Source organism: Tamandua tetradactyla, chromosome 4 (assembly GCF_023851605.1).
Source record: "Tamandua tetradactyla isolate mTamTet1 chromosome 4, mTamTet1.pri, whole genome shotgun sequence".
Lineage (NCBI taxonomy): Eukaryota > Metazoa > Chordata > Mammalia > Pilosa > Myrmecophagidae > Tamandua > Tamandua tetradactyla.
Window position 1 is genome coordinate 196605330 of NC_135330.1, and position 11774 is coordinate 196617103.

At 41.9% G+C, this 11774-nt stretch overlaps 1 pseudogene; it reads right to left on the reverse strand.

The window, feature by feature from the left end:
* The window catches only part of LOC143680609 (protein lin-9 homolog), a 109174-nt pseudogene extending 100531 nt beyond the window's left edge, over nt 1-8643 (reverse strand).
* Between the last annotated feature and the right edge of the window lie 3131 nt (nt 8644-11774).

Here is an 11774-nt window from a genome sequence, read left to right on the forward strand (position 1 = left end):
AAACACTCGGTTAAGGCATCTTTCATGTCCACTTGAGCGAGCTGTGCATCCATCTCTAATTTCAATTCCTCCTTTAAAGGGCCAGCTGTGTTTTTGTCACCTGTGCTGCCTCTGTGGCCATACATAAAGCTCCTAAAAGGGGCCAGGTTCTAGCACTGTTGCTTGGTATTCTCTTTTCCTTTTGCTAAGCTTTAGTTGTCTTGCTATCAGTTGCAAAACAGCAACTCTGCAGGAGTTTTCAGGGCATCCCCACATTCTCAAGGGGTCCCCATCCATCCAGGATGGCAGCCACCCCTACCTACATGGGCAATGCAGGTCAACCCTGGATTTGTCCCACTGAGTCTCCCTTTCCCGGACCCACTCCTACTTCTGCCGAAGGAGTCTCTGTCTCCCGCCTGGCTCAGCAGTTGTTCGAGCCCAGACCCAGTTTGTACAGAGCACAGGCTGAGGCTGCTGTGGGACGGAAAACACACCAGATACAGAAGCAGACATAGGGTTACCGGGACCTATGAACAGGAGGTTCTCCAGGGGCAGCCGTTCTGGACGTTTAGCACCCACAAGGAATAGGAGTCTGGAGCACGGGGAGGTAATACATGATTTAGAGCAAAGGCATTCCACACAGCATGAGGACATCGGGTCTCTGGCATAATTATTAAAGGGGCCCACAGCCTGTCATTTTACTAAGATTAGTGTTTAAGACCAAGATACAATCAATGCTGGTTTTATATCCGTGGTTGCATTCTTCTCCCTCTGGGGAGATTGTTTACTTCCCTGACCTTTGTCCTTGGCTAAAGCAGGTTGTACAGACCTTGTGGGAGGGGGCCGTGTGGGAGGGGCCGTGTGGGAGGGGCCTTGTGGGAGGGGGCCGTGTGGGAGGGGCCTTGTGGGAGGGGGCCGTGTGGGAGGGGCCTTGTGGGAGGGGCCGTGTGGGAGGGGCCTTGTGGGAGGGGGCCGTGTGGGAGGGGCCGTGTGGGAGGGGGCCGTGTGGGAGGGGCCGTGTGGGAGGGGCCTTGTGGAGGGGGCCGTGTGGGAGGGGCCGTGTGGGAGGGGGTCGTGTGGGAGGGGGCCGTGTGGGAGGGGCCGTGTGGGAGGGGGCCGTGTGGGAGGGGCCGTGTGGGAGGGGGCTGTGTGGGAGGGGGCCGTATGGTAGGGGATCATGAGGGAGAGGGCCGTGTGGGAGGGGGCCGTATGGGGGGCCATGTGGGAAGGGCTGTGTGGAGGGGGCCCAAGCCTTGGGATGCCACAGCCAGTGAGCAGGATCAATTGCCAGAGTTGCTACAGTATAACATTTCAAATGTCTACTTCCAACAACAAAAACTATAAAAATGCAAAGAAACATGAAAATGTGACCTGTACATAGGGGGAAAATAGACAGTGGAAACCATCTATGCAGGGGCAACAAGAAAACTTCAAGGTAGCCTCATAAAGACATTAAAAAACCAAAGGAGACCAGGTATGATGACAACCTCTCATCAAAAAGAGAAAACCAATAAAGAGAACAAAATTATTTTTTCAGAATCAGAAATTCAGGAGTTAAAAAGTAAGATAATTGAAATGAAAAAATTCATTCAAATACATTTGAGCACTATATTTGAGTTGGCAGAATGTATTAGCAAACTTGAAGATAAATCAATAGAGATCATGCAATTTGAAGAAGAGGAAGAGAAGGAAGAAAAATGAACAGATCTTTAGATTAATGTGGAGCAGCATTTAACATACCAACATTCACATAGTGAAAGTGCCAGAGGGAGAAGAGAGAAAAGGGCCCAAAGAAAAAATACTTGAAGAAATAGTTGATGAACAACTTCCCAAATTTGACTTCAAAAAAACATTAATCTAGATGTATGAGTTCTCTTTTTTTCTTTTTATTTCTTTTTCTGGAGTGATGCAAATGCTCTAAAAATGATCGTGGTGAAGAATACACAACTATGTGATGACATTGTGAGTCGTTGATTGTCTAATATGGTTGAACTATATGTATGTGGATATTTTTCAATAAATATATTAAAGCAAAAACAAGCATTATTCTGTTGTTTTAGTTTGTTAAAGCTGCTGGAATGCAAGGTACCAGAAATGGAATGGCTTTAAAGAAGGAAATTTATTAAGTCACAAGTTGACAGCTCTAAGCCTATAAAAATGTCCAAGCTAAGACATCCAGAGACAGATACCTTCACTCAAGAAAGGCCAGTGGGTCTGGAGCCCCTCTGTCAGCTGGGAAGGCACGTGGCTGGTGTCGGGCGGTCCCCTGGCTTCTCAATTCAATCAGTTTCCCTGGGGGCGTGCACCTTCTGCATCCCGAATGTCTGGATCTTGTGTCAGCTCAGTGGCTTTTCCCAAAATGGTTCCCTCTTAGAAGGCTCCCGCAAGCAACCCACCTTGAATGGGTGAAGACACATCTCCATGGAAACCACCTACTCAAAAGGTCCCACCCACAATTGGGTGGGTCACATCCCGATGGAAACAACTTCATCAAAGAAATTCCAAACAACAATATTGAATCAGAATTAAAGAGCATGGTTTTTCTGGGGTTCACAACCAACTTCTCATAAATAAGACAACAGAGGCCAGAAAGCAGTATGATGGCATATTCTAAGTGTTGAAAGAAAAAAAAAATTGTCAACCAAGAATCTTAAATCCAGAAAAACTATCTTTCAAAAATCAAGGTAAAATAAAACTGTTTCTCAGAAAAATGAAACTGAGGGAATTCATTGTTAGAAACCCACCTTTCAAGACATACTAAAGGAAGATTTGCAGATGGAAATCAAGTTACTCCAGACAGTAATGCAAACCCCACAAAAATAAAGAAGCATCAGTAAAAATTATTAGGTAATTCTAAAAGACATTTAAATGTACAATTCTTCTCTGTTCTTATTTAAACCGATTTAAAAAGTGATGTTATAAAACAATACAATTTTCATTTTATTGTTAGACTATAGCATAAAGAAATGTTACATATTTAATAACAGCACAAAGGAGATGGGTGAGAGAAAAGCTGCACTGAAGTAAGGAAATGACACCAGATGGTGACTTGAATCCAGAGGGGAAAATGAAGAGAACCAGAATTGGTAAATAGGAAAGTTAATATAAAAAAACTCTACACATATATATTTACTCTCCTTTTTTCTCTTACCTTCTTTAAATGACATGAAATCATGTGACATCATAATTCTGGCAATGCAGCAATGAATTTGTAACATATACAGATGTAACATATAGCAATAATAGCACAAAATAGAGAAGAGGGAATCGAACCACATAGGACTCGTATCTCTATATTTCACAAAATAACTCCAAAAATATAGTGAACAATCATTAAAGTAATTAAAATGTTACACCACAAAACATTCATTAACTCAAATATGCTACAAACTAGGAAGGGATGGGAATTTCCTCAACCTGAGGATGGCATCTATGAAAAAGCCACAGGAAACATCAAACTCAGTGGTAAATGGCTGAAAGCGCTCCTCCTAAGATCAGGAACAAGATGGGGGGCTCCTGTGGCTATAAATTTAGGATGCTAAATTTAAGCTCCATGGTAACCACAAAAAAAAATCTGAAAAATCTGTAGAGAAGGAAATGAGATGGGACTTAAAATGGTGCAATACAAAACCAAACAAATATGAAAGTTGGCACTAATGGGAGGATTGAAGATCAAAGAATGTGTAAGACTTACAAAGCTTCCCCAGTTCTGCTAGAGTTCAGTCACATGCAAAATGTTAAACCCAAGATAATTAGACAAAGGTCAGTTTTCCGGGACTGTTCACTTGGTTTATGATGACATCCTTGTTGGTTGTACACAGAGTCAGGCTGGACTGAAGGAGGGCTTAGCCAGGGGATGGGAAGTGTGCCCAGCCAAACGGGAAGGACAGCGAAATCAGCAGTTCTCAAACTTTTTATGCACCAGAATCTCCCAGGGGGCTTGTTAAAATACAGATTCCTGAACCCCAGTGGCAGCTCCTGACTCAGTAGGGCTGCAGGTGGGGCCCTGGAATCTGCATTTCAAACGAGTCCCCTGGTGAGGCCAAAGCTGCTGGCCAGAGAACCCCACTGAGAACCACTGACCTAGGAGAAGCAGCCAGAGTCACCAAAAGGCAAAATTCCCAGCTTTCCTTTCCTAATTTAGAGTCCTGTTCATGTGACTCTTTTACTACTTGAAGAATGATTTCACCTCTGCAATGATTAAGCTTCGAAAGGCTATTTCTCCACTTACAGATCCTGCCTGCTGCAAAAAGAACAGAGAATCCTATGAGAAAGCACTTCAAGTTAAAATCTTCTATAAATGTTTACACTAGAAGCACTATATGGGACAATGCGTGGTAAGCTGAAAGCCAAAACATGGCCCAAATCACTCCTGGTTTCCCCCTCAAAGGTTCCCAAACAGCTGAGACAGGGCCCCACACGCCTGCATCTCGACTTGCTGAGCACAGGCCACCTCCCACTGCTATTTCAACCCTTCACCTCCAAACCTAACCCTCCCTCCAGAGCTGCTCCTGCTCTTTCCTTTTTACCGAAGGCCCATACCAACGAGAATCAGAACCTAGTAGGTTGGCATTTAAGCTTTGGTGGATACCACTCTCAGCTGTACATATTTTTTGTACTCTGCGTTTATACCAATAGGGTATTCTTCTAATAAGTGGCATCTGCATGTTTTTTTTCTTACTAAAGTTACAGGCCCTGTAATTTTACCAAGCTGTCTTAGACAAGCATACACCTCCGTTTTTAAACATCCAGGTACCTAAGCTTGACTTAGCCATCTGTGTATATTCTACTGGGAATCACGACTTCTTGCACCCATAGCTTCATCAACAGAATAAGAACAGGAGTCACCTGTGTCAGAAGGGTTTTCACTCCTTGTTCCAGGACAGTCTTGCCTAGGAAGATAAAGCTGTAAACAGATAATTAAATGCCTCTTTCAAGAAATTACTGCAAACCTATTTTCCCTGTTCAAGCAGTTCGCTTGTCAAACCCCAGTGAGCTGCTCAAGATTGAGTTCGAGCCCCTGTGCCTGCCATGGACACCTATCCCAAGTCAGTGTGGCTTGAATTTTGCTCAGCCCCAATCAGCTTCCCACCTCAAATGACCCACCCCAAGGCGCTTACGCCCAGACCTGGAAGCCCAGTAAATATCATTCCCTGACTGCCTCTCCCAAGACACACTAGGACATCAGGGGGCACATCTCTTCCTGCACGCGGTCGAAGGAACCTGGCTCAGCTGGAGCTGCAGGCTTTCTAGTGGCCTTGGGGAGTCCACTCTAGACACTGTCCAGGTCTGTGCCCTGTGCACCATGCAAATGCTCATGCAACCGAGTGATTCCGGACTCGTTCTATAGGCATTCCTCGTTGTTTTCTGGCATATTGGAGTAGACAGAGGGAAATTCCTGAAATCTCTTCATTGCAACCCAGCTGCCTTGCTCTCTGAAGATTGCACGACTTTTATCTCCTGTCCCTGTGCTTGTAACCTTGTGACTGACCTTCATTTGTACCCAGTTATCCAGTTTTTCAACTTTAGAGTCTTGTGATCACTAAAGACAGCTCCTGATGTTTATTAATGAAGAGTCCTGGGTCAGCCCAGAGCTAACCGAGCCCAAATCCAAAGTTACCTTCATAACCGAGACTGGATCTGACCAAAGTGGGCCCACCGGACATGCGCAGTAGCTTAGACTTTAACTACGAGTCCCCTAGACCTCACGCGGCCATTTCCTACAAATGCTCTGAGGCTAAGCATGGAATCAATCTGCGCATGTGCAATAATTAGATTTCCCCGCCCCCCCAATTACATCATCTGGGGCCACTGTGCTCATTATCCTAAACCCTGCCCATCTTTTCTCTAATAAAACTATCAGAATTACTGCAGTTCAGGGAGACAGATTTTGGGCTGCTAGACCATCTGCTGTCCTACTACATGCCTAGTAATAAACTCATTCACTCCTTGAAATCCCGGGGTTGCAGCAATTGGTTACTGAGCATGTGAGGCAAAAGAATCCACGGCCCACTTAATCGTTCTTCCTCCTTATGCTAAAACGGCGTTTCACCTGGCTGGATGTGTGCCCAGAGAATACTAGTGTCAGCTGTCTGGCTTCAAACACGTTTGCACACGCGAGAAGAATTTATGTGATGATATAAACTCTCACAGATGTTTAAGTGGCTATCTAAACTTTTTGCCATAAATTGTAAGAGATACATTTTCTAGCACCCTTTAAACAGTGATATTTTAAAATAAAACTGTTAAAGCACTGCTACTTTTACACCTTGGAAGTAAATACATATCCATTTGATGATACCACCTTGCATATTAAAAAGTACATAACTGTTTTTCTCCACAGAAATTTTGCTGCTATTTCTTTCATTCTTTGAACTAATATTTCCATTCCATTTCCCTCACTTTATTTTATCTTATTATAATATAATTTACGACTGAAAAGTTTTTGCTAATCACTCTGTCAAAGTTCTCTGCCAAAAAAAAAAAACCGCATACAAATTAATATTTTAAAAGTTTGATTTCTTGTGACCACAAGGCTCTACGTGTTTCTTTTATTCTTCTGGATTAAGAAGTTACATTAAAAATTGGAAGTAAACAGTTGATTAAACAATGTAAACATGTTACTAATTTTGACAGTTAACTTTAAAGTAAGATTTTATTATAAATTCGTCTTTTGAAAGAGTGTTCGATCTTTCTGGTTTTCAAATAATTTGAATATCCACAGATAAATATAATCTGGGATGAGTAAAAGTTTCACAACAATTTCATTCCTATTTTTCATTTTTTAAATAGATGTTGACACTAAGAAGCTCTGTGACCTAAAAAAATAGATGGGGATGGGATGAGATTTCTTTTGCTTTTCAAAACAACCATGACAACTCTTTGAAGTTCTTCTAAATATATGCCCAAATCATTTGGTGATCTAGCATCAAATATTATATTTTCAAGAGCAGCAAAATGTTGATAATTTTTTAAATTGGATGATGGGAATATGGGGACTCGATATACATTTCTCACTGCCTTTGTATATGCTTGAAATTATCCATAATAAAAATGTTTTTTAAATTATCTTCATTTTCTATCAGTTGATAACTTTATAGGCTCTCCTTCAACATTGTTGAATTCAAGGAATTGAGAACCTACTGAGTTTCAAAAGGATTCATTATTAGTGTTTGGAATCATTCATTTTCCCAAAACAAAATCAACATTTCCAATTACATCATTGGCATTTTAAAGATATTTATACCCTAAGGTGATGCACCAAACTAAGATTTGGACAGATGAGAGGTTTGTGTTTATTTTGTTAATTTGGAGAAGTAGGGAAAAATAGAGTTACCTCTTACTGATTTGGGGCAGATCATTTTAAGGAGGGGCATGTATGGACGTTGAGGATCTTATCAATTTTCCGAAAACCGTCCTCCCTGGAATGGCTCTAAGTGGCCTGCAGTTTGTATAATCATTTGAAGACTTCTAAGTGGCCTGCAGTTTGTATAATCATTTGAAGACTGCTGTTCTAAGCCGCATCTCTCTCCCCACCACTTCCCGTCCTCATCAGCATGGTTTGCCTCTGCATGGGAGCTTTGTTTTTGTAACAGAAGGGGGCTAAGGTGTTCTATTTGGAAGGCAAAGCCTGGTGTCTTTCCCAAACCAGCTCCTTGAACTAGCCTTGAGTCCTCATGAGTAGACAGGAAGGGACTAGAAACTTCTCAGGAGAGTAAAGGAAGGCAGAAGCCAATGGAGTACTGTGCCCTGGAGGCTCTGAGATGCTCTGCCCAGATGTTAAAAATGAGACAGTTGGCACCAATTAGGGTAGGTGGCTTTGAGAGCAACTACAAGTGGCATCATGGGCAGGGACTTTATGGTGGCAATTGGGGGCTTTGTGTTTATGCTCATGTGAGTTATTTGGGGATCACGGGCTGTTGAGGAAGAGTTGCTCTGAGAAGATCACTTTTGTCAGCAGTGGTGACCACGGGCTGTGCTGCCCCTCAGTGGGCTCAGCCTCTCTTGGGGACAGCACCTCTCTCTCTCTCGCTTCGTAGGGGCCGGCTCCAGTCTCATTAGCGTCGTGTGCTGGCGTTTAGGTAGGATTTTGTTTGGAAGGAGGCTCGTTTGTCAGTCACTCAAAGAGTAGTTAGACTTCCTGTCCTTTCTTCAATGTACCATCTCCGGGAAAACCTTAATCACTCACAAGGTGACAGGAAGAATAAGTGGCCTCCGGCAGACTGCAGATGCAGCTGGGGAGAACTCTCGGCTAAACGCATGGGCTGACTTATGGTCCAGGAAGACGTCCTCCCACGAGAAACAAGTTGATCGTGTCATGTGGTCATTCACGCCCCGGTTGGCCCAGATCCTGAATCTCGGCTCTTCGTGCCTCGGCCACGGAGGTCCCCAAAGTCCACAGCTGGAAGCACCTGGCCCCCCGACACCGGTTCGATGGGGCCTCGGGCGGACGGCCCCCCACTGGCCCTTGGGTCGGACATGCTCCTACCCGCGGGCGCTGAGGTCAGTGCGGGAAGAGCCTCTCTCCAGGGCTCTCGGGGTGCCCATGGGGAGCCCCGTGCCATCTTTCATGCCCAGAATAGACAGACCAGGGGGGACAGCTCCCGGGAGCACCCCGGGCTGGACGGCCGACGCCAGCTGGGCGATCGCATGGCTTGTCCCCATGTTCGCAGGGGCAAAGCCGAGGTCTTTGAGGGTCACTTCCAGCCAGCACACGGCAGAGGGTTGAATTGACTGAAACTAATGGTGAAAACCACCGTCTTGTTTTCTCAGTGTGTCATGCGGTTGGAAACACAATCCTCTTATTTCACTTTTCTACTGTCGGTTCTCCTTGCCACGTAACAGAAGTGGAGGAAGCCCTCGCATTTTTCAGCCATGGTGTCAGACTAGAGTAGGAAGGGAATACATCCTCTCCTTCTCCCCACTCTCATAGAACAGCCCAAAAGAGGCCTGTGACCCCACAAACACATCAATGTGGGCATTATGGAAGTCCCAGAAGGAGAAGAAAGAAAGAAAGTAGCAGAAGGAATATTCAAAGAAATTTTGGCAGAAAATTTCCCAAATTAAATGAAAGAAAGGAATATACCAGTTCAAGAAGCTGAACAAACTCAAATAGGATAAATTCAAAGAGAACCATGGCTAGACATAAGAAGAGAATTCTAAGGGCAGCAAGAGAAAAGCCATGTGCTTTTCAAGGGAATATCAGTAAGACGAAGTGCTGATTCCTCATCAGAAACCATAGAGGAAAGAAGGCAGTGTGACGAAATGTTTATAGTGCTGAAAGAAAACAGTCATCAACCGAGAGTTTTATATTTGGCAAAACTGTCTTTCAAAAATGGGGGGAGATGACGACATTCACAGATACACAAAAGCTGAGGGAATTCATCACACTAGGCCTGCCTTAAAAGCAATGCTGAAGCGTTCTTCAGACCGAAAGAAAAGAACGATAGACAGTGGATCAATGCACCATAACGAAATAAAGACCTCTGGTAAATAACTACATGTGTAATTATAAATGTCAGTGGTGTTGTACTATATTTTGTGGCATGAAACTCAACTTTTTACTGCTTGCAGTTTCTAAAATGTAAATTCATCAAAAGTAATGATAGATTTATGTTTTTTACATACAATGTATAAAGATATAATTTGTAGCAAGTATAATGAAAGGGGGAAGGGGAAGTAAGGATATAGGAACAATGTGTATGTATGCTATTGAAGTTTAGTTAGTATCAAATCAGATGTGATTGCTATAAATTTAGGATGTTAAATTTAAGCTACATAGTAACCACAAAAAAACCCTGAAAAAATTTGTATAGAAGGAAATGAGATGAGACTTAAAATGATGCAGTACAAAACCAAACAAATATGAAAGTTGGCACTAATGGAGGATTGAGTGTCAAAAAATGTATAAGACTTACAGAGATAAAATAGCAAAATGGCAGAATAAAGTCCTACACTTTCAGGACTAATTTTAAAGGTAAATGGATTAAAACTCTCCAGTCAAAAAGTAGAGATCAGAAAAAAAAAAGTAGAGATTGGCAAAATGGATAATAAAGCATTGCTCAGCTTTTTGCTGTTTACAAGAGAGTCATATTTCAAAGAAACAAGTAGGTTGAAAGTAAAAGGATGGAAAGAAAATATATCATGCAAATAGTAATAATAACAGCAGGCTAGTTACACTAATATCAGGTAAAATAGGTTATAAGCAAAAACATGTCATGAGGAACAAAGAAGATCTCCATATACTGATAAAGTGTCAATTAACAAGACATAATAATTATAAATATACACGCACCTAATGGCAGAGCCCCAAAATATATAAAACTGACTTTGACAGATTTGAAAGGATATAAGTAAGACAGTTCTACAGCAATGGTAAGAAACTTTAATATACCATTTTCAAAAAGGAATCTAACATCTAGACAGGAGAGCAGTGAGGAAATAGTAGTCTCAAACAAAACTATAAGCCAACTAGACCTAACAGAAATACACAGAACACTCCATCCAACAGTAGCAGATACACATTCTTCTCTAGTGTGCATGGATCATTCTCCAGGGTAGACCATGTGTTAGGTCAAAAAACAAGTCTCAATAATTTTTTAAATTTCAAAATCATACAATGCACCTTCTCTGAGTACAATGGAATGAAGCCAGAACTCAGTAGCAGACAGAGAACAGGAAAATCCAAAAATATGGGAAATTAAGCAATACATTTTTTAAACAACCAATGGGTCAAATGAGAAATCTCAAGAGAAATGAGAAAATATCTTGAGGAGAATGAAAACAAAAGCACAACATGCCAAACCTTATGGAATGCAGAAAGAAGGAAATAAAGACGAGAGCAGAGATAAATGAAATAGAGAACTAAAAAGTAACAATAAAGAAATCAACAAGACCAAAAGTTGGTTCTTTAAAAAAAAAAAAACAATAAAATTGACAACTCTTTAGCTAGATTGACAAAGAAAAAAAGGGAGAGAACATACATAAGTCAGAAATGAAAATGAGAACATTACGGTCGACCCCACAAAAATAAAAATGAGTATAAGAAGACACTATGAACAGCTGTAAGCCAACAAATTAGGTAACTTAGATGAAATGGACAAATTCCTAGAATCATGCAAACTTCCTACACTGAAGAAATAAAGACCTCAACAAAGTCCAATAATGAGTAAAGAGATTGAGTCAGTCATCGAGACTTCCTTACAAAGAAAAGCCCAGGACCAAATGGCTTCACTGATGAAATTTACCAAACAGTCCAAGAAGAATTAACACCTATCCTGCCACACTCTTCAAAAAAACTGAAGAGAAGAGAACACGTCCTACTCATTTTATGAGGCCAATATCACTCCCATTCCAAAGCCAGATAAAAATACCCCAGGAAAAGAAACTTACAGACTAATTTCCCTCCACAAATACCAGCAAACAGAATTCAATACCATGTTAAAATAATTTGATTAAGTGGGATTTATCCCGGGTATGCGAAGGTGGTTCATCATAAGAAAATCAATTAATACACCACGGTAATTAAAAAAAGGAAAAAAAACATGATTATCTCAATCGATACAGAAAAGGCATTGGACAAATACAGCACCCTGTCTTGACAAAAACACCCAGAAAACTAGGCATTGTAGGAAACTTCAACGTGATAAAGGCATATACATCATATAAATGATGAAAGACTGAAAAGCCTTCCCTCCAAAACTCGAACAAGAAAATGATGCCCGCTGTCACCACTGGTATTCAACATTGTACTGAAAGTTCTAACTAGAGCGATTAGGCAAGAACAAGAAACAAAA